The sequence below is a fragment of the Oncorhynchus keta genome, unplaced genomic scaffold, assembly GCF_023373465.1.
Source record: "Oncorhynchus keta strain PuntledgeMale-10-30-2019 unplaced genomic scaffold, Oket_V2 Un_scaffold_1597_pilon_pilon, whole genome shotgun sequence".
NCBI lineage: Eukaryota > Metazoa > Chordata > Actinopteri > Salmoniformes > Salmonidae > Oncorhynchus > Oncorhynchus keta.
In genome coordinates, this window is record NW_026290805.1 from 280,326 (window position 1) to 304,343 (window position 24,018).

A 24,018-nucleotide genomic window follows, 5' to 3' on the forward strand; every position below is an offset into this window, starting at 1 on the left:
TGCACGATTCATTAGCATCTGCTGTAAGCTTATTAATCATCTAACAGGCAATTAGCAAGCTGTTACCATTCACGGCAGCTATGTAAATATATTCCTGGGTTAATTTCTTTCTCCGATAATAAAGAAAACATTATGAAAATGAGCTACGCCACTATGTAAATGATCTCTGCTGTTAATTGCAGAGCACTGTTCCAACTTCGATGGTAAATGATGGATAGGAAGAGACATGCCTACATGTGTTACAACAGAACAAACCTTCACTTTAAAGGAAGAGGAGGGAAAGGAAAGGGGGAGACCTAGTCAGTTGTCCACCTGAATGTATTCAACTGAAATGTGTCTTCTGCATTTAACCCAAGGGGCTCTCTCTGTGTGTGTGTGTGTGTGTGTGTGTGTGTGTGTGTGTGTGTGTGTGTGTGTGTGTGTGTGTGTGTGTGTGTGTGTGTGTGTGTGTGTGTGTGTGTGTAAATTAACAAAACAACAAGTCCCGAAATAAAATAAATGCTAACTAGCTAGCGGTGATGAAAAGTATAAAGATATCGTTTCCATTAGCCAAATAGTCCCTGGCCAGCACCAGGAACTGGCTAGCTATAGCGCCTTGGAAGAAACACATGACCCACCACTACGCTATGATAACAGGATATTGGAGCCATGCTTAGGGGATTTTCCGGCAGGCCTAATGCTGAATTCACATCAGAACACAACTAATGACACCGCGGCCGGCATCCATCATGGCTCCCCTCATAAAGCTGTGCCAACGCAGCGCTAGCTCCCCTCGGCCCGCGGTGCTAATCTATGCAGTGCAGGCGCAGAGAAGCCATTGTGTGCTGCATACATGATGAGGCTCGGAGCTAATACTCCACACTGGGGGAAGAGAGAGAGAGAGAGAGAGAGAGAGAGGGGGGGTGAGAGGGAGAGAGAGAGCGAGAGGGAGGGAGAGAGAGGGGGGGAGAGAGAGAGAGAGAGAGAGAGAGAGAGAGAGAGAGAGAGAGAGAGAGAGAGAGAGGCAATACTGTATAATTGAAGCCAGGAGGCAGATTGTGATCTATCGACACTAAGCCGGGGCTCGCTCTCTCTCTCTCTTGCCCGACTGTTGTGTGTATCCCCTCGGACGTACTGAGGCGGAGAATTTTCACATGGATGCCTTTCAACCAGCCATGACTAGGTTACAGCTGAGGCCGTCCTCCTCTTCCTTAGCATACAGTGTGTCTCCTGTCACTGCATGAAGTAAATGCACCAAGCCAGTGTTAATCATCCATGTGACAGAGGAAGGAAGCGTCATCCTATGCTGTGAATGAATGGTGCTTTACCCCAGGGTGATTTCCATAAAGAGCTCTGCTGTGCTGTGCTGTGCAGCCGAGCACACTGCTGAACCGGCCATATTGTCCACACTGCTGGCTACTGATCAGAGCAACACGCACACACACACATGTGCACACACACACACACACATACACACACAATGCAAATCATTCCTAGATACACACACTGCGCAAATAATTGGTGGTGACACACATACACACACGCACACGTACGCACGCCCACACTCTTGCATAAACACACTCCGTCTGCGCGGCGCAGGCAATCGGATAATGCCAGCGAGTCAAGACAGATGGTTTCACCATTAAAGGCTCTCCAATAGCAGCCATTTCTTCCACCTTCTTGGGGGCGGCGGTCTGTGATGCGTGGTCTAATCAACAGCCACACAAGCCCCTTGTAAATGTAAATATGCGTGACGACAGCGTGGTTTATGTTCCCCACATGTACCGTGCTCCTTTAAAGCGTGCTGATTTATTGAGGGCTCAGCTACGAGGGAGGAGATAGTAGGAATTCAACGCAGCAAGCCCAACTGATCTGAAAAGCAGCCATGTCTGAAATAATTCGCAGTGCTCTCTCAGGCCCCTGATGATTTAAAGGGACATACTTCAGACAGGCCCACAGAGCATAAAGTCAAATCGTATTAAAAACAAAGATGTACCCAATAAAATATGGGGTCGGTGGAGGAATCAATTCAGGCACATCTATATTTTTCAATAAGTTTCATTTAGCGTCCAGTGGATTTGTACGTGATCGATTGCAAGGGTTTTTCTTTTCGTCTGGGGAAGTCTAGCTCCTGCGTCTGTACAGTAGACTGCCTCCACTTGTCTTCTTGGTTATCAGAGGTAGACAGAGACAATGAGTGACCAGAGACATCTCTTGTTATTCCAGCTAAGCACTGTACTCCTTGGCACTGGCTCCCAACAGACACACTGACGGTAATGTCCACCTCCCTCCCCCGTCTTGGACTCTTCTGCCGCCCAATCAATTAACACTTGGATTAATACCTGCCCCCATTAGAGCCAAACCAATTCTGCATGGATGGGAGGGGTGTAATCCGCTCTGGGAATGATTGCTTAATATAGCGGCGGGGGCTCGAAGGAGCGCTTAGCAGAGAACAATCCACTAAAATCAATAACAACAGTCAGGATATATTGTTTCAAACGAGGGAAAAGTGCGGCCGCGATAAAAAGCGTTCAATACCAGCGTCTGGGCCTGTGAGACGCTGAGTCAGAGCTAAGTAATGCTGTGTTGGGGGAGATAGACACTGAGTCAGGGCTAAGTAATGCTGTGTTGGGGGAGATAGACGCTGAGTCAGGGCTAAGTAATGCTGTGTTGGGGGAGATAGACGCTGAGTCAGGGCTAAGTAATGCTGTGTTGGGGGAGATAGACGCTGAGTCAGGGCTAAGTAATGCTGTGTTGGGGGAGATAGACACTGAGTCAGGGCTAAGTAATGCTGTGTTGGGGGAGATAGACACTGAGTCAGGGCTAAGTAATGCTGTGTTGGGGGAGATAGACGCTGAGTCAGGGCTAAGTAATGCTGTGTTGGGGGAGATAGACACTGAGTCAGGGCTAAGTAATGCTGTGTTGGGGGAGATAGACACTGAGTCAGGGCTAAGTAATGCTGTGTTGGGGGAGATAGACACTGAGTCAGGGCTAAGTAATGCTGTGTTGGGGGAGATAGACGCTGAGTCAGGGCTAAGTAATGCTGTGTTGGGGGAGATGGGGAGATCAGACGATGAGTCAGGGCTAAGTAATGCTGTGTTGGGGGAGATAGACGCTGAGTCAGGGCTAAGTAATGCTGTGTTGGGGGAGATAGACGCTGAGTCAGGGCTAAGTAATGCTGTGTTGGGGGAGATAGACGCTGAGTCAGGGCTAAGTAATGCTGTGTTGGGGGAGATAGATGCTGTGCTGAGTCAGGGCTAAGTAATGCTGTGTTGGGGGAGATAGACACTGAGTCAGGGCTAAGTAATGCTGTGTTGGGGGAGGGGGAGATAGACACTGAGTCAGGGCTAAGTAATGCTGTGTTGGGGGAGATAGACGCTGAGTCAGGGCTAAGTAATGCTGTGTTGGGGGAGATAGACGCTGAGTCAGGGCTAATGCTGTGTAATGCTGTAATGCTGTTGGGGGAGATAGACGCTGAGTCAGGGCTAAGTAATGCTGTGTTGGGGGAGATAGACGCTGAGTCAGGGCTAAGTAATGCTGTGTTGGGGGAGATAGACGCTGAGTCAGGGCTAAGTAATGCTGTGTTGGGGGAGATAGACGCTGAGTCAGGGCTAAGTAATGCTGTGTTGGGGGAGATAGACACTGAGTCAGGGCTAAGTAATGCTGTGTTGGGGGAGATAGACGCTGAGTCAGGGCTAAGTAATGCTGTGTTGGGGGAGGAGGGATGGGGGAGATAGACACTGCACTCTGGCCAGTGATAGTGCTCCTCTCCTGGGCAGAGGGCAGTAACGAGTGCCCCTGGATGTCAGGGAACGATGGATGGGATAGACTGGAGGTTGTTGGAGGAGCTTTTTGTCAATGACACTTTTCTTTAAAGTAAATTAGATATCATATATGAGAAGTATTATTCCTTATGGGTACATACACTGAGTGTACAAAATATTATGAACACCTTCCTAATATTGAGTTGCACCCCCTTTGGCCCTCAGAACAGCCTCAATTTGTCGGGGCATGGACTCTACAAGGTTCGAAAGTGATCCACAGGGATGCTGGCCCATGTTGTCTCCAAGGCTTCTCACAGTTGTGTCAAGTTGGCTGGAAGGCCTTTGGGTGGTGGATCTTTCATGATACACACAGGAAACTGTTTGGCGTGAAAAACCCAGCAGCGTTGCAGTTCTTGACACACTCAAACTGGTCCGCCTGGCACCTACTACCATTCAAAGGCACTGAAAACTTTGGTCTTGCCAATTCACCCTCTGAATGGCACACACACACAATCCATGTCTCAAGGCTTAAAAATCCTTCTTTTACCTCTCCTCCTCTCATCGACACTGATTAAAGTGGATTTAACAAGTGACATTAATAAGGGATCCTAGCTTTCACCTGGATTCACCTAGTCAGACTGTCATGGAAAGAGCAGGTGTTAGGGGGTCAAGTCCTCCTCATTAGAGGGGTCCAGTCTAGTCCTCCTCATTAGAGGGGTCCAGTCCTCATTAGAGAGGTCCAATCCTCCTTATTAGAGGGGTCCAGACCAGTCCTCCTCATTAGAGGGGTCCAGACCTCATTCAAGGGGTCCAGACCAGTCCTCCTCAGAGGGTCCAGTCCTCCTCATTGGAGGGATCCAGTCCTCCTCATTAGATGGGTCAAGTCCATCTCATTAGAGGGGTCCAGTCTAGTCCTCCTCATTAGAGGGTTCAGTCCTCCTCATTAGAGAGATCCAGACCAGTCCTCATCATTAGAGGGTCCACTCCAGTCTTCCTCATTAGAAGGACCCAGACCGGTCCTAATTAGAGGGGTTCAGTCCAGTCCTCCTTATTAGAGGGGTCCGGACCAGTCCTCCTCATCAGAGGGGCCCAGTCCTCCTCATTAGAGGGATCCAGACCAGTCCTCCTCATAAGAAGGGTCCAGTTCTCCTCATCAGAGGAGTCCAGTCCTTCTCATTAGAGGGGTCCAGTCCTCCTCATTAGAGGCCCAGTCTTCCTCGTTAAAGGGGTCCAGACCAGTATTACTCATTAGAGGGTCCAGTCCTCCTCATTAGAGGGGCCCAGACCAGTCCTCCTCATTAGAGGGGCACAGACCAGTCCTCCTCATTAGAGGAGTCCAGACCAGTCCTCCGCATTAGAGGGGTCCAGACCAGTACTCCTCATTAGAGAGGTCCAGACCAGTCCTCCCCATCAGAGGGTCCAGTTCTCCTCATTAGAGGGCCCAGTCCTCCTCATTAGAGGGTCCAGTCCTCCTCATTAGAGAGGTCCAGACCAGTCCTCCCCATCAGAGGGTCCAATCCTCCTCATTAGAGGGTCCAGTCCTCCTCATTAGAGGGTCCAGTCCTCCTCATTAGAGGGCCCAGTCCTCCTCATTAGAGGTCCAGTCCTCCTCATTAGAGGGTCCAGTCCTCCTCATTAGAGGGTCCAGTCCTCCTCATTAGAGGGTCCAGTCCTCCTCATTAGAGGGTCCAGTCCTCCTCATTAGAGGGTCCAGTCCTCCTCATTAGAGGGTCCAGTCCTCCTCATTAGAGGGTCCAGTCCTCCTCATTAGAGGGCCCAGTCCTCCTCATTAGAGGGTCCAGTCCTCCTCATTAGAGGGTCCAGTCCTCCTCATTAGAGGGTCCAGTCCTCCTCATTAGAGGGTCCAGTCCTCCTCATTAGAGGGTCCAGTCCTCCTCATTAGAGGGTCCAGTCCTCCTCATTAGAGGGTCCAGTCCTCCTCATTAGAGGGTCCAGTCCTCCTCATTAGAGGGTCCAGTCCTCCTCATTAGAGGGTCCAGTCCTCCTCATTAGAGGGTCCAGTCCTCCTCATTAGAGGGTCCAGTCCTCCTCATTAGAGGGCCCAGTCCTCCTCATTAGAGGGTCCAGTCCTCCTCATTAGAGGGCCCAGTCCTCCTCATTAGAGGGTCCAGTCCTCCTCATTAGAGGGCCCAGTCCTCCTCATTAGAGGGTCCAGTCCTCCTCATTAGAGGGTCCAGTCCTCCTCATTAGAGGGTCCAGTCCTCCTCATTAGAGGGTCCAGTCCTCCTCATTAGAGGGTCCAGTCCTCCTCATTAGAGGGTCCAGTCCTCCTCATTAGAGGGTCCAGTCCTCCTCATTAGAGGGCCCAGTCCTCCTCATTAGAGGTCCAGTCCTCCTCATTAGAGGGTCCAGTCCTCCTCATTAGAGGGCCCAGTCCTCCTCATTAGAGGGTCCAGTCCTCCTCATTAGAGGTCCAGTCCTCCTCATTAGAGGGTCCAGTCCTCCTCATTAGAGGACCCAGTCCTCCTCATTAGAGGGTCCAGTCCTCCTCATTAGAGGGTCCAGTCCTCCTCATTAGAGGGCCCAGTCCTCCTCATTAGAGGGTCCAGTCCTCCTCATTAGAGGGCCCAGTCCTCCTCATTAGAGGGCCCAGTCCTCCTCATTAGAGGGCACAGTCCTCCTCATTAGAGGGTCCAGTCCTCCTCATTAGAGGTCCAGTCCTCCTCATTAGAGGGTCCAGTCCTCCTCATTAGAGGGCACAGTCCTCCTCATTAGAGGGTCCAGTCCTCCTCATTAGAGGTCCAGTCCTCCTCATTAGAGGGCCCAGTCCTCCTCATTAGAGGGTCCAGTCCTCCTCATTAGAGGGTCCAGTCCTCCTCATTAGAGGGTCCAGTCCTCCTCATTAGAGGGCCCAGTCCTCCTCATTAGAGGGTCCAGTCCTCCTCATTAGAGGGTCCAGTCCTCCTCATTAGAGGGTCCAGTCCTCCTCATTAGAGGGTCCAGTCCTCCTCATTAGAGGGTCCAGTCCTCCTCATTAGAGGGCCCAGTCCTCCTCATTAGAGGGTCCAGTCCTCCTCATTAGAGGGTCCAGTCCTCCTCATTAGAGGGTCCAGTCCTCCTCATTAGAGGGTCCAGTCCTCCTCATTAGAGGGCCCAGTCCTCCTCATTAGAGGGTCCAGTCCTCCTCATTAGAGGGTCCAGTCCTCCTCATTAGAGGGTCCAGTCCTCCTCATTAGAGGGCCCAGTCCTCCTCATTAGAGGGTCCAGTCCTCCTCATTAGAGGGCCCAGTCCTCCTCATTAGAGGGTCCAGTCCTCCTCATTAGAGGGTCCAGTCCTCCTCATTAGAGGGTCCAGTCCTCCTCATTAGAGGGCCCAGTCCTCCTCATTAGAGGGCCAGTCCTCCTCATTAGAGGGTCCAGTCCTCCTCATTAGAGGGCCCAGTCCTCCTCATTAGAGGGCCCAGTCCTCCTCATTAGAGGGCCCAGTCCTCCTCATTAGAGGGCCCAGTCCTCCTCATTAGAGGGCCCAGTCCTCCTCATTAGAGGGTCCAGTCCTCCTCATTAGAGGGTCCAGTCCTCCTCATTAGAGGGCCCAGTCCTCCTCATTAGAGGGTCCAGTCCTCCTCATTAGAGGTCCAGTCCTCCTCATTAGAGGGTCCAGTCCTCCTCATTAGAGGGTCCAGTCCTCCTCATTAGAGGGTCCAGTCCTCCTCATTAGAGGGCCCAGTCCTCCTCATTAGAGGGCCCAGTCCTCCTCATTAGAGGGTCCAGTCCTCCTCATTAGAGGGCCCAGGGCCCAGTCCTCCTCATTAGAGGGCCCAGTCCTCCTCATTAGAGGGCCCAGTCCTCCTCATTAGAGGGTCCAGTCCTCCTCATTAGAGGGTCCAGTCCTCCTCATTAGAGGGTCCAGTCCTCCTCATTAGAGGGCCCAGTCCTCCTCATTAGAGGGCCCAGTCCTCCTCATTAGAGGGTCCAGTCCTCCTCATTAGAGGGTCCAGTCCTCCTCATTAGAGGGTCCAGTCCTCCTCATTAGAGGGTCCAGTCCTCCTCATTAGAGGGTCCAGTCCTCCTCATTAGAGGGTCCAGTCCTCCTCATTAGAGGGCCCAGTCCTCCTCATTAGAGGGCCCAGTCCTCCTCATTAGAGGGCCCAGTCCTCCTCATTAGAGGGTCCAGTCCTCCTCATTAGAGGGCCCAGTCCTCCTCATTAGAGGGCCCAGTCCTCCTCATTAGAGGGCCCAGTCCTCCTCATTAGAGGGTCCAGTCCTCCTCATTAGAGGGCCCAGTCCTCCTCATTAGAGGGCCCAGTCCTCCTCATTAGAGGGTCCAGTCCTCCTCATTAGAGGGTCCAGTCCTCCTCATTAGAGGGCCCAGTCCTCCTCATTAGAGGGTCCAGTCCTCCTCATTAGAGGGTCCAGTCCTCCTCATTAGAGGGCCCAGTCCTCCTCATTAGAGGGCCCAGTCCTCCTCATTAGAGGGTCCAGTCCTCCTCATTAGAGGGCCCAGTCCTCCTCATTAGAGGGCCAGTCCTCCTCATTAGAGGGTCCAGTCCTCCTCATTAGAGGGCCAGTCCTCCTCATTAGAGGGCCAGTCCTCCTCATTAGAGGGCCCAGTCCTCCTCATTAGAGGGCCCAGTCCTCCTCATTAGAGGGCCCAGTCCTCCTCATTAGAGGGCCCAGTCCTCCTCATTAGAGGGCCCAGTCCTCCTCATTAGAGGGCCCAGTCCTCCTCATTAGAGGGTCCAGTCCTCCTCATTAGAGGGCCAGTCCTCCTCATTAGAGGTCCAGTCCTCCTCATTAGAGGGCCCAGTCCTCCTCATTAGAGGGTCCAGTCCTCCTCATTAGAGGGTCCAGTCCTCCTCATTAGAGGGCCCAGTCCTCCTCATTAGAGGGCCCAGTCCTCCTCATTAGAGGGTCCAGTCCTCCTCATTAGAGGGTCCAGTCCTCCTCATTAGAGGGCCCAGTCCTCCTCATTAGAGGGCCCAGTCCTCCTCATTAGAGGGTCCAGTCCTCCTCATTAGAGGGCCCAGTCCTCCTCATTAGAGGGCCCAGTCCTCCTCATTAGAGGGCCCAGTCCTCCTCATTAGAGGGCCCAGTCCTCCTCATTAGAGGGTCCAGTCCTCCTCATTAGAGGGCCCAGTCCTCCTCATTAGAGGGTCCAGTCCTCCTCATTAGAGGGCCCAGTCCTCCTCATTAGAGGGTCCAGTCCTCCTCATTAGAGGGCCCAGTCCTCCTCATTAGAGGGCCCAGTCCTCCTCATTAGAGGGTCCAGTCCTCCTCATTAGAGGGCCCAGTCCTCCTCATTAGAGGGCCCAGTCCTCCTCATTAGAGGGCCCAGTCCTCCTCATTAGAGGGTCCAGTCCTCCTCATTAGAGGGTCCAGTCCTCCTCATTAGAGGGTCCAGTCCTCCTCATTAGAGGGCCCAGTCCTCCTCATTAGAGGGTCCAGTCCTCCTCATTAGAGGGCCCAGTCCTCCTCATTAGAGGGTCCAGTCCTCCTCATTAGAGGGTCCAGTCCTCCTCATTAGAGGGTCCAGTCCTCCTCATTAGAGGGCCCAGTCCTCCTCATTAGAGGGCCCAGTCCAGACTCATCAGTGTGCTGCAGTCCTATTGATCCTCTGCCTCGCTCAGAAACAACAGAGGGAGCAGGATGAAACAGCCAGGCCAGGATCCCTTAATAAAACAGGGGGGATGGCAGCGTGTGAAGCCACATTCCCTTCATTCTGGCTATCTGATATTTGTAGAGCGTAGACAGCAGGCTCTTCAAAGGCAGGAAACATTCCTGCAGGCCCCCACATCCCACATCTGAGGCTGCTGCTGCTGTCCTCACTGCCAAGCCAACCTATCTGTCTGAGGGAGATCACCACACACAGCCGGGAGGAGTGTGTGGGTGTATGGGAGGGAGGAGTGGTTATGACTATGCATGTGTTTGGATGTGTAGGGGGGGTAATGCTGTAATGCTGATGAGTGCATTTTCATATTTTTTTATTTTTTTATTATTTAACCTTTATTTAACTAGGCAAGTCAGTTAAGAACAAATTCTTATTTACAATGATGACTTCCCGGGGAACAGTGTGTTAACTGCCTTGTTCAGGGGCAGAACAGGGCTACCTGCCACCCCTTAAGAAGATGAAACAGAATTGTATGCATGATTTTCTATTTATTTTAGTTATTTATAGGGGACAATGCACATTAAATCAACATCAATATTACAATGCAGCAGCATACATGTAAATGTGCCGGGGTTAGCCAAAATATCATTTTTACCTGTAGTCTCAGGGCAGCTAAGGACCTTTACACAGTCACAATACACATACTCACTAAAACAATACAACATACCAATACATCACATCCAATAATATATCGTTCTAACAACAACAACAACTGTCATCAACTGTCGTCTTACATACGAGAAACCACAGCTCTTATGTACAAGTTTAAATAGATGTTAGACATGTTTTCAATTCAAATTTAAAAGTGCAATAAATCAGTGCAGCTTCTCAGGTCCATGGGCGTTACATTCCAGTATATTGTAGCTCCAACAGAAAAGGCCGATTGGCTGATTTGAATGTGTCGAAAAGGGACAACAATGTTAGCATTTAAAGTCCGGGTGCTGCTAATGACATGTTAGCATATAAAGTAAGGTTTTTTTTTTTTTTATTTTTTTTTATTTCACCTTTATTTAACCAGGTAGGCTAGTTGAGAACAAGTTCTCATTTGCAACTGCGACCTGGCCAAGATAAAGCATAGCAGTGTGAACAGACAACACAGAGTTACACATGGAGTAAACAATTAGCAAGTCAATAACACAGTAGAAAAAATGGGCAGTCTATATACAATGTGTGCAAAAGGCATGAGGAGGTAGGCGAATAATACAATTTTGCAGATTAACACTGGAGTGATAAATGATCAGATGGGCATGTACAGGTAGAGATATTGGTGTGCAAAAGAGCAGAAAAGTAAATAAATAAAAACAGTATAAAAACAGTATGGGAATGAGGTAGGTGAAAAAGGGTGAGCTATTTACCTATAGACTATGTACAGCTGCAGCGATCGGTTAGCTGCTCGGATAGCTGATGTTTGAAGTTGGAGAGGGAGATAAAAGTCTCCAACTTCAGCGATTTTGCAATTCGTTCCAGTCACAGGCAGCAGAGTACTGGAACGAAAGGCGGCCAAATGAGGTGTTGGCTTTAGGGATGATCAGTGAGATACACCTGCTGGAGCGCGTGCTACGGATGGGTGTTGCCATCGTGACCAGTGAACTGAGATAAGGCGGAGCTTTACCTAGCATGGACTTGTAGATGACCTGGAGCCAGTGGGTCTGGCGACGAATATGTAGTGAGGGCCAGCCGACTAGAGCATACAAGTCGCAGTGGTGGGTGGTATAAGGTGCTTTAGTGACAAAACGGATGGCACTGTGGTAGACTGCATCCAGTTTGCTGAGTAGAGTGTTGGAAGCCATTTTGTAGATGACATCGCCGAAGTCGAGGATCGGTAGGATAGTCAGTTTTACTAGGGTAAGCTTGGCAGCGTGAGTGAAGGAGGCTTTGTTGCGGAATAGAAAGCCGACTCTGGATTTGATTTTTGATTGGAGATGTTTGATGTGAGTCTGGAAGGAGAGTTTGCAGTCTAGCCAGACACCTAGGTACTTATAGATGTCCACATATTCAAGGTTGGAACCATCCAGGGTGGTGATGCTAGTCGGGCATGCGGGTGCAGGCAGCGATCGGTTGAAAAGCATGCATTTGGTTTTACTCGCGTTTAAGAGCAGTTGGAGGCCACGGAAGGAGTGCTGTATGGCATTGAAGCTCGTTTGGAGGTTGGATAGCACAGTGTCCAATGACGGGCCGAAAGTATATAGAATGGTGTCGTCTGCGTAGAGGTGGATCAGGGAATCGCCCGCAGCAAGAGCAACATCATTGATATATACAGAGAAAAGAGTCGGCCCGAGAATTGAACCCTGTGGCACCCCCATAGAGACTGCCAGAGGACCGGACAGCATGCCCTCTGATTTGACACACTGAACTCTGTCTGCAAAGTAATTGGTGAACCAGGCAAGGCAGTCATCCGAAAAACCGAGGCTGTTGAGTCTGCCGATAAGAATTTGGTGATTGACAGAGTCGAAAGCCTTGGCGAGGTCGATGAAGACGGCTGCACAGTACTGTCTTTTATCGATGGCGGTTATGATATCATTTAGTACCTTGAGTGTGGCTGAGGTGCACCCGTGACAGCTCGGAAACCAGATTGCACAGCGGAGAAGGTACGGTGGGATTCGAGATGGTCAGTGACCTGTTTGTTGACTTGGCTTTCGAAGACCTTAGATAGGCAGGGCAGGATGGATATAGGTCTATAGCAGTTTGGGTCCAGGGTGTCTCCCCCTTTGAAGAGGGGATGACTGCGGCAGCTTTCAATCCTTGGGGATCTCAGACGATATGAAAGAGAGGTTGAACAGGCTGGTAATAGGGGTTGCGACAATGGCGGCAGATAGTTTCAGAAATAGCGGGTCCAGATTGTCAAGCCCAGCTGATTTTACGGGTCCAGGTTTTGCAGCTCTTTCAGAACATCTGCTATCTGGATCTGGGTAAAGGAGAACCTGGAGAGGCTTGGGTGAGGAACTACGGGGGGCGGAGCTGTTGGCCGAGGTTGGAGTAGCCAGGCGGAAGGCATGGCCAGCCGTTGAGAAGTGCTTATTGAAGTTTTCGATAATCATGGATTTATCGGTGGAGACCGTGTTTCCTAGCCTCAGTGCAGTGGGCAGCTGGGAGGAGGTGCTGCTAATGACATGTTAGCATTTAAAGTCAGGGTGCTGCTAATGACATGTTAGCATATAAAGTAAGGGTGCTGCTAATGACATGTTAGCATTTAAAGTAAGGGTGCTGCTAATGACATGTTAGCATATAAAGTAAGGGTGCTGCTAATGACATGTTAGCATTTAAAGTCAGGGTGCTGCTAATGACATGTTAGCATATAAAGTAAGGGTGCTGCTAATGACATGTTAGCATATAAAGTAAGAGTGCTGCTAATGACATGTTAGCCATGTCACCGCTTTGTTTACATCTGGGCTTGGGTTTATAGAAGGCTATCCAATTAGCACTGGACCTGGCATTTGCATGCCCGGCTGCAATTAAGCCCCTCGAGTCAATATCCACACCCCCACAGAAATCTAATCTACTTATTGGATGTGTCTCAATCAGCCGCATCTGCGGTTAAAGGTGACACAGCTAGAGCAATGTTTGTCCAACCATGAGACATCCCAAAAAATCGGTCTTCTCACAAAATCGTCTGTAGCGTCCGAACGGTTTGGCCTATAAACTATTATGACCCCTCGAATGGAAGTATATATGTTGAATGTTTAGTGCCAAAAATAAGGGGTTCAATTCATGTAACAATGTTTCCTGTCTTTTGTCTCTCAGATATAGGACAGACACTTCACTTTTGGGGGGGGACAACCTGTTATTCCATGTAGTGAATCTTGTCTTCAATGTGTTTGCTTGGGCTAATAGCAGTAAGGCCAAATAAAATTGTTTTTTTTATACTTCAAGGGGTCTTGAAATCCAAAAGCAAAAAGATCCTTGATATGACCTTTTTAAAACAATTCCATGTAGCTTAGTAGAACTCCCTCGCCCAGCTTAAACAGGGCTTAAACTATTATGGGTTAAGACCAGTCTGTTCCATGTCACTGGTAGATCAGCCCATGCTAGCTCATGTGAATTAGCTTAGAGCTGAGCCTGTTTGAAGTGTCTTAGGCAGCGGAGGGTTGTGACTGATACACAATTCTGACCTCGTCAAAGAAATGCTCCAGCAATCTCCTCGTATTCCTTTGACAGGCACACGCCAAAGACTGATTCATTCACGAACACATACTGTATTACAAGCAACACCATGTACTACTAAGCACCGCCCCCAAATGTCTTCTTTTAATCTCTTTGGTTGGCAAATGTTTGTAATTGACACCCAGAAATTAAATAATGGTTTAAAGGATGTCAATTAATGTCTTTAAAGGACATTATTTATCTGCTTTGGCTACTATTAGTTTTAAGTAGATAACCAATTATCTGCAGAAATGTTGGCAGTATCTTCCCTTTGGTACGCTGTCAAAATGTCAACCTGCCATTTTGGGTTCATCACCAGATGTAATGGCAACCATGTTTTTCTGACGAATCTGGGTCTTATGCCTTAGATGATATTCAGCGACAGCAACCAATCAAAAGGGATTTGATATGGAGGATGCGTACAGGTGTGATGGAGGGGGGAAAAAAACTCCTGCTTGATCTCTTATCCGCCGCCGACAGACAGAAAACATCTCCCATCCCGAGATGTTGCATTAGCATTTTGATGGCACGCCCAGTCCCAATACTGCTTGTCGGGTCAGAGAAATCAAAGCGGCAGCACTTCTAAGGAATATTAGAGAGGGATTCATAGATTAGAGCCCACGGGTTGTATCACTAATTAAAAAAGAGGAGGGAAAACCGCTCTAAGGATTTGCTGTAGAGTGATTGGCTCAAGGTGATCAATAGTTCCCTTCTCAGGATGTATGTGGGTTGGAGGGGAGGGGGGTACCTGCCCCCTACTTCTCTGAATTTTAAATAAAAACAAATTTACTTCACAGAGAGACAGATAAATTATATATTTTTTGTCTGAGGGAGGGGAATGGCGAGGGAGGACGAGGAGTGAAAGCAAGAGTAGGGAATGAGGATTTAAAAAATGCGAGAGAGTTGAGAATTTAGAATTCCTCACACGGGGCACCAAAATACGTAGTTGTCAGAACGTGTATGGTGGGGAATAAACAGGGTTTGTCTAGTTAGAAGACTGTCAGCACGCTCCACGCACTCTGAGAGGGGCTCCACCAGACACTCACTGAGAGGGGGCTCCAACAGACACTCACTGAGAGGGGGCTCCAACAGACACTCACTGAGAGGGGCTCCAACAGACACTCACTGAGAGGGGATCCAACAGACACTCATTGAGCGGGGCTCCAACAGACACTCACTGAGAGGGGCTCCAACAGACACTCACTGAGAGGGGCTCCAACAGACACTTACTGAGAGGGGCTCCAACAGACACTCACCGAGAGGGGGCTCCAACAGACACTCACTGAGAGGGGGCGCCAACAGACACTTACTGAGAGGGGCTCCAACAGACACTCACCGAGAGGGGGCTCCAACAGACGCTCACAGAGAGGTATTCCAACAAACACTCACTGAGAGGGGCTCCAACAGACACTCACTGAGAGGGGGCTCCAACAGACACTCACTGAGAGGGGGCTCCAACAGACACTCACTGAGAGGGGGCTCCAACAGACACTCACTGAGCGGGGCTCCAACAGACACTCACTGAGAAGGGGCTCCAACAGACACTCACTGAGAGGGGGCTCCAACAGACACTCACTGAGCGGGGCTCCAACAGACACTCACTGAGAAGGGGCTCCAACAGACACTCACTGAGAGGGGGCTCCAACAGACACTCGCTGAGAGGGGGCTCCAACAGACACTCACTGAGAGGGGCTCCAACAGACACTCACCTGGGGGACACGGTCAGTACAGGTGCATCAAAGCTGGGACCGAGAGACTGAAAAACTGCCTCTATCTCAAGGCCATCAGACTGTTAAATAGCCATCACTAGGCGGCTCCACACTGTGACGGCCCTGAATTTTTCTGAACCGTCTCAGTGCAGCTCCTTCCAATAGGGCGCTTTCCCTTTAATTCCCAATTAAATAGCCAGCATCAGCTGCGCGAAAGTGGGGTTGTGATGGAGACGTGCATGAGGATGTGTTCAACCCTCAGTTCCGAAGCTTCTCTATTCCGTTTGTTTTGTTGCCGTTAAACGTGTGTTTTGTAGCTTAAGAGAGTTTACCCAGGATCGGATCCACTCTTTGCGTCCCTGGACTACCTCTCAGTTCTTCGTGGCCTTTCTCCGCTGGAGATCTATTGGCGGATTGGATTGTCTGACTGACCGACTGACTACCACCTTTTTGTATACGGTATTTCATTTGTTTGGATGTGATGTATACTGTGATTTATGTAGTTAGTTGTAGTTGAGGACTTAATTAAGAGTTGATCCGCTTTAAAGTTCTGTGGTAAAGTAATTGTTATATTGATTGTATGTTTAATACTGGGTTTACGCTACACGGAATGAACGGACAAACATTGCGTGACAAAAGTCACTTGAGTTCACTGAACTGCTTTACCGGGCTGGACTCTTTTTAGGCCCGAGGTACAGGACATTTCTGGAGGAACCAGAACTCATTGTGATATTATTATGTGTGTGTGTAATCATTGTTGTTGCTAATACAACCCACGCAACAGAATATAGTTGTTTTTGAAGTTCTTTCCAATGTTTTAAGGGTTTATGAAAAGTTTATTTCCATCCTGACTTTTACATAAGTCCTTTGTATTGGTGTAGACTTGACGGACCAGATGGGACTCATTCCCACCCAAACTAAAAGGAGAAACCAATGTTTTCTCTGGTAGGCACAACCTACCTGGCACCCCTATAAATAATAACCTCAAGTCAAAACCGTTACAACACGGTTACGTAACCTTGCACCTTAGAGGCTACTGAGCCTATATACATAGACTTGAAATCACTGGCCACCTTAATAATGGAACACTAGTCACTTTAATAATGTTTACATATGTTTGCTTTACTCATCTCATATGTACATTTGAAGTCGAAAGTTTACATACACTTTGGTTGGAGTCATTAAAACTCATTTTTCAACCACTCATTTTTCAACCACTTCAACCACACATTTCTTGTTAACAAACTATATTTTTGGCAAGTCGGTTAGGACATCTACTTCCTGCATGACACAAGTCATTTTTCCAACAATTGTTTACAGACAGATTATTTCACTAATAATTCACTGTATCACAATTCCAGTGGGTCAGAAGTTTATACACTAAGTTGACTGTGCCTTTAAACAGCTTGGAAAATACCAGAAAATTATGTCATGGCTTTAGAAGCTTCTGATAGGCTAATTGACATAATTTGAGTCAATTGGAGGTATACCTTCAAACTCAGTGCCTCTTTGCTTGACATCATGAGAAAATCAAATGAAATTGGCCAAGACCTCAGAAAAAAAATTGTAGACCTCCACAAGTCTGGTTCATCCTTGGGAGCAATTTCCAAACGCCTGAAGGTACCACATCATCTGTACAAACAATAGTACGCAAGTATAAACACCATGGGACCAAGCAGCTGTCATACAGCTCAGGAAGGAGACGCGTTCTGTCTCCTAGAGATGAACGTACTTTGGTGTGGAAAGTGCAAATCAATCCCAGAACAACAGCAAAGGACCTTGTGAACATGCTGGAGGAAACAGGTACAAAAGTATCTATATCCACAGTAAAACGAGTCTAATATCAACATAACCTGAAAGGCCGCTCAGCAAGGAAGAAGCCACTGCCCCCAAACAGCCATAAAAAAGCCAGACTACGGTTTGCAACTGCACATGGGGACAAATATCGTACTTTTTGGAGAAATGTCCTCTGGTCTGATGAAACAAAAATAGAACTGTTTGGCCGTAATGACCATTGTTATGTTTGGAGTAAAAAGGGAGAGGCTTGCAAGCCGAAGAACGTCATCCCAACCGTGAAGCACGGGGGTGGCAGAATCATGTTTTGGGGGTGGCAGAATCATGTTTTGGGGGTGGCAGAATCATGTTTTGGGGGTGGCAGAATCATGTTGTGGGGGTGGCAGAATCATGTTTTGGGGGTGGCAGAATCATGTTGTGGGGGTGGCAGAATCATGTTTTGGGGGTGGCAGAATCATGTTGTGGGGGTGGCAGAATCATGTTCTGGGGGTGGCAGAATCATGTTGTGGGGGTGGCAGAATCATGTTTTGGGGTGGCAGAAACATGTTTTGGGGGTGGCAGAATCATGTTTTGGGGGTGGCAGAATCATGTTGTGGGGGTGGCAGAATCATGTTGTGGGGGTGGCAGAATCATGTTGTGGGGTTGGCAGAATCATGTTTTGGGGGTGGCAGAATCATGTTGTGGGGGTGGCAGAATCATGTTGTGGGGGTGGCAGAATCATGTTTTGGGGGTGGCAGAATCATGTTGTGGGGTGGCAGAATCATGGGGGTGGCAGAATCATGTTGTGGGGGTGGCAGAATCATGTTGTGGGGGTGGCAGAATCATGTTTTGGGGTGGCAGAATCATGTTGTGGGGGTGGCAGAATCATGTTTTGGGGGTGGCAGAATCATGTTTTGGGGGTGGCAGAATCATGTTGTGGGGGTGGCAGAATCATGTTTTGGGGGTGGCAGAATCATGTTTTGGGGGTGGCAGAATCATGTTGTGGGGGTGGCAGAATCATGTTGTGGGGGTGGCAGAATCATGTTGTGGGGGTGGCAGAATCATGTTTTGGGGGTGGCAGAATCATGTTTTGGGGGTGGCAGAATCATGTTGTGGGGGTGGCAGAATCATGTTGTGGGGGGCAGAATCATGTTTTGGGGGTGGCAGAATCATGTTTTGGGGGTGGCAGAATCATGTTGTGGGGGTGGCAGAATCATGTTGTGGGGGTGGCAGAATCATGTTTTGGGGGTGGCAGAATCATGTTTTGGGGGTGGCAGAATCATGTTTTGGGGGTGGCAGAATCATGTTTTGGGGGTGGCAGAATCATGTTGTGGGGGTGGCAGAATCATGTTTTGGGGGTGGCAGAATCATGTTTTGGGGGTGGCAGAATCATGTTGTGGGGGTGGCAGAATCATGTTTTGGGGGTGGCAGAAACATGTTTTGGGGGTGGCAGAATCATGTTGTGGGGGTGGCAGAATCATGTTGTGGGGGTGCTTTGCTGCAGGAGGGACTGGTGCACTTCACAATATAGATGGTATCATGAGGTAGGAAAATTCTGTGGATATATTGAAGCAACATCTCAAGACATCAGTCAGGAAGTTAAAGCTTGGTCGCAAATGGGTCTTCCAAATGGACAATGACCCCAAGCATACTTCCAAAGTTGTGGCAAAATGGCTTAAGGTCAAGGTATTGGAGTGGCCATCACAAAGCCCTGACCTCAATCCCATAGAGAATTTGTGGGCAGAACTGAAAAAGCGTGTGCGAACAAGGAGGCCTACAAACCTGACTCAGTTACACCAGCTCTGTCAGGAGGAATGGGCCAAAATGCACCCAACTTATTGTGGGAAGCTTGTGGAAGGCACCGGAAACGTTTGACCCAAGTTAAACAATTTAAAGGCAATGCTACCAAATACTAATTGAGTGTATGTAAACCTCTGACCCACTGGGAATGTGATGAAAGAAGTAAAAGCTGAAATAAATAATTCTCTCTACTATTATTCTGACATTTCACATTCTTAAAATAAAGTAGTGATCCTAACTGACCTAAAACAGAGAATTTTTACTAGGATTAAATGTAAGGAATTGTTCAAACTGAGTTTAAATGTATTTGGCTAAGGTGTACGTTAACTTCCGACTTCAACTGTACATACTGTATTCTATTCTACTGTATTTTAGTCTGTGCCACTCCAACATTGCTCGTCCTAATATTTATATATTCCTCAATTCCATTATTTTACTTTAGATGTGTATTATTGTGAATTGCTAGATATTACTGCACTGTTGGAGCTAGAAACACAAGCATTTCGCTACACACATAATAACATCTGCTAAATGTGTATATGTGACAAATAAAATGTGATACCAATCCATAGAAACAAATAAGGGACACGCATATATAATAAGGATGACTAATAGCACACACAAATTGTTCCACTAATTGATACATTCGGATGTACTCGTAAGAAAACAATTCTCAGGAAAGCCTATAAGGGGCAGTGACAGGGATAGATGTTGAGTTCAGGAACAGAGAAATGGATTCCAGACGTTAACAAGCGGAGGGGGGTGGCTACAGAGCTGTGTAAACAGACCAACTCAAGTCACGCTATGAGCCCAAAGTGCTGTCTGCTATCACCCATCCCTCTGGCAGGCATTGGTTGTTACCGTGGTAATACGGTGGGATCTGAGAATCCACAGTCCCCGCCTGCCCCTCCTTCAACTCCCAGAACCCCCTGCTGTGATCAGCGAATCTCTCTTCAGGGGGAAGACAGACAACAATAGAACAGGTAATTCCCCCACACCCCCTCCTGATCCTATCATGTCAGCTATATGAAACAAGCCCACGTCTCAATAGACCCAACCTGACTTAACCACTCGCTTCAGGGCTTCTTCTTCTTCTTCTCCATCTCACCGAGGACATAGTTCATTACCTGACCTGCTTGTGGTGGTTTCGGGAAGAGGGGGGGAAATGCAAAGCCAGACTTGACAAAAAGCAAAAGGATTAGGGCACGAGGGATAGAGCTCTACCTTATTTACCACTAACAATGTTTTTGTGTGGAGAAGCCAGCCTTAATTTGCTTCTAAATAATTGACTTCCCTAGTGTTCAAATCCCCTGAGAGGCTTTCGGGTTTGTTCGCGAGACGGCTCTGCCGCCTGCACTGCAAATTAGCCTTTCAGAGATGCGCCTCACCTCCCGGTCATGGCTCGGTGACACGGTGACAAGGCGTCGTTCTAGCACTTTCTGCTTCTATCCGCCAGTAATAACCTTCAACTAACCTTTAAACCAACGTGAATAATTTAAATCCTATTTTCATATCAATGGGGAGTCAAGCCAGGCAATTATCTTTTATCTGTATACTTAGCTGTCAGAGCAAAGCAGAATAAAGCTTTCCCAAGTGGGGCAGAGCTAGAGAGAGAGAGAGAGAGAGAGAGAGAGAGAGAGAGAGAGAGAGAGAGAGAGAGAGAGAGAGAGAGAGAGAGAGAGAGAGAGAGAGAGAGAGAGAGAGAGAGAGAGAGAGAGAGAGAGAGAGAGAGAGAGAGAGGGAGAGGGAGAGAGAGAGAGAGAGAGAGAGAGAGAGAGAGAGAGAGAGAGAGAGGAGATAGAGAGAGAGAGAGAGAGAGAGAGAGAGGGAGAGAGAGAGAGAGAGAGAGAGAGGGAGAGAGAGAGAGAGAGAGAGAGAGAGAGAGAGAGAGAGAGAGAAAATGGAGAGAGTGGAAGGCAGAGATGCTATCTGAAGACATTAATGCAATGATGAATAATTCAGTAATGACTACAAGATCTGTCATAAAAAAACACTGCTTACATCTGCACTGTGTTGTACAGTGAGTGGGGGCTGAGCAGGGAGCGGTGTGCGGGCGCCCGGAAGACACTAAAGATAAACATGACAAATTGGCGGATCATCTGTTCAATTAGGACGGTAGAGCAGGTGCACCAGTGCAGTGGTGGTGCCACCGCCATGACACAGTTACCAGGGCCAGACCAAAGGCATGATGGGAAATGCTTCATTTGCTTGACAGTGATTTAGAGCAGCGACGCTAGGAGTGCATCCCGGAAAAAATACACCACCGACAAAATTCCCCCCGGTACTCATTAAAATTAGAGACTGTGCAACCATATACCCCCCCTCCTGTCTCTCGCCTCAGTCCCCGACACCTTTCCAGCTTGTTGGCTCACCGCGTTCCTCCCTCCCCGGACCGGCCATGATCACTTTGATTAATTCATAAAAACACGTTGCAATCTTGATTGAGACAGAGCAGCGAAAATACATGAGTGGAGAGGTCAAAACCACATACCTACGCCCTGAACGAAGAGAGCAGGAGAGGTGAGGGGGAATATGTTAGTGAGTGGAGGGGTCAAAACCACATACCTACGCCCTGAACGAAGAGAGCAGGAGAGGTGAGGGGGAATATGATAGTGAGTGGAGGGGTCAAAACCACATACCTACGCCCTGAACGAAGAGAGCAGGAGAGGTGAGGGGGAATATGTTAGTGAGTGGAGGGGTCAAAACCACATACCTACGCCCTGAACGAAGAGAGCAGGAGAGGTGAGGGGGAATATGTTAGTGAGTGGAGGGGTCAAAACCACATACCTACGCCCTGAACGAAGAGAGCAGGAGAGGTGAGGGGGAATATGATAGTGAGTGGAGGGGTCAAAACCACATACCTACGCCCTGAACGAAGAGAGCAGGAGAGGTGAGGGGGAATATGTTAGTGAGTGGAGGGGTCAAAACCACATACCTACGCCCTGAACGAAGAGAGCAGGAGAGGTGAGGGGGAATATGTTAGTGAGTGGAGGGGTCAAAACCACATACCTACGCCCTGAACGAAGAGAGCAGGAGAGGTGAGGGGGAATATGTTAGTGAGTGGAGGGGTCAAAACCACATACTTACGCCCTGAACGAAGAGAGCAGGAGAGGTGAGGCGGAATATGTTAGTGAGTGGAGGGGTCAAAACCACATACCTATGCCCTGAACGAAGAGAGCAGGAGAGGTGAGGGGGAATATGTTAGTGAGTGGAGGGGTCAAAACCACATACCTACGCCCTGAACGAAGAGAGCAGGAGAGGTGAGGGGGAATATGTTAGTGAGTGGAGGGGTCAAAACCACATACCTATGCCCTGAACGAAGAGAGCAGGAGAGGTGAGGGGGAATATGTTAGTGAGTGGAGGGGTCAAAACCACATACCTACGCCCTGAACGAAGAGAGCAGGAGAGGTGAGGGGGAATATGTTAGTGAGTGGAGGGGTCAAAACCACATACCTACGCCCTGAACGAAGAGAGCAGGAGAGGTGAGGGGGAATATGTTAGTGAGTGGAGGGGTCAAAACCACATACCTACGCCCTGAACGAAGAGAGCAGGAGAGGTGAGGGGGAATATGTTAGTGAGTGGAGGGGTCAAAACCACATACCTACGCCCTGAACGAAGAGAGCAGGAGAGGTGAGGGGGAATATGTTAGTGAGTGGAGGGGTCAAAACCACATATCTACACCCTGAACGAAGAGAGCAGGAGAGGTGAGGGGGAATATGTTAGTGAGTGGAGGACGACTTCAGGGAGAAAGGGAAAATAGAAAAGAGAGAGGTGGAGGTAGAAGGACAGACTTTTACAATATTCATCTATAGCTCAGGAAGACTAGAGGCAGGTAAATAGAAAGGGGGGGATAGCTATGGAGGCGAGTGGATGTCTATACATCCCCCTTTTCTCAGGCAAAGCCGAGGGTTAAAATACTTCCAGCATTTGATTTAGTTTGCTTGGAGTTCTAGGTTGGAGGGGTTTGCACTTTTGGGACGTCTCTATTGGTTCCATTGCACCAGGCAAGATCAATCAAGCACAGATAAAGTATTTGAAATGATTTCAAATAGGATTTGAGTTTACACTTTACTTGGATAGTCCGGATAGTCATTCTGTAGATGCTCTAGAGATGGTCATACTACCAACAAACTGTTGATAAACAACTGCTTGCTAAGATTATGGTGAGGTTTAGAATAAGGTTTAGGGTCAGGGTTAGGGTTAGGTTAAGGGTTAAGTTTAGGGTTAGGATAAGGGTTAGGGTCAGGGTTAGGGTTAGGTTAAGGGTTAAGTTTAGGGTTAGGATAAGGGTTAGGGTCAGGGTTAGGGCTAGGTTAAGGGTTAAGTTTAGGGTTAGGATAAGGGTTAAGTTTAGGGTTAGGATAAGGGTTAGGGTCAGGGTTAGGGCTAGGTTAAGGGTTAAGTTTAGGGTTAGGATAAGGGTTAGGGCTAGGTTAAGGGTTAAGTTTAGGGTTAGGATAAGGGTTATGGTTAGTAGATAGTGAGTTGAAATGTTACTGATAGTCTGTAGAGCATCTGCAGATGGATTATCCTAATAAAGTGTTAGTGAATTTGAACCCAGGTCTGCTTGGCAGCCATGTTGGCACCGGCGAGGTGACCCTGGTCTGACATCTGCTGTTGTGTTCACATTCCTGAAGGTTGGCCAGGTCTGCTCCGAGGGAAGGACTCACAACACAAAGCCTGTATCAGAGAACACACAAGCCTCCCCAGCCCTGCGCTAAACCCACTTGGGGGAGAGATGCAATATTGAAAAGCCCAGTGCCATTTGAAGTCATTGACAGAAATGCTCAAAGCAGGACCTGGGAAATCCAGCCCTCATTTCCGCCCCAGCATTTCCAGCAGCTGTGCTCTGCTTGGGCCTGGAATGATTGGGTTGGTTGCCGTTGGCCTTGCATCACATCCTGTGTGTGTGTGTGTGTGTGTGTGTGTGTGTGTGTGCGTGCGTGCGTGCGTGTGTGTGTGTGTGTGTGTGTGTGTGTGTGTGTCTAACCCCACAAGGCTTGTCTCTATAGTAAAGCACAGGTTATATGGTTGAATAGAAAGGACATATTGTAGGTGAAAGTCAAATAAGGTCATGTTATTGTTTGGGAGGTTCTCCTGGCGTGTTCCAGGCTGGTCCATGCCAAATAACCATTCTTGGGAGACCCTTTTAGTGAGCCTTGGCTGACAGCAGTTAGCTGGAAAGGTGAATAGGACTCCCTGATGTAACATAAATGAGAGTTAT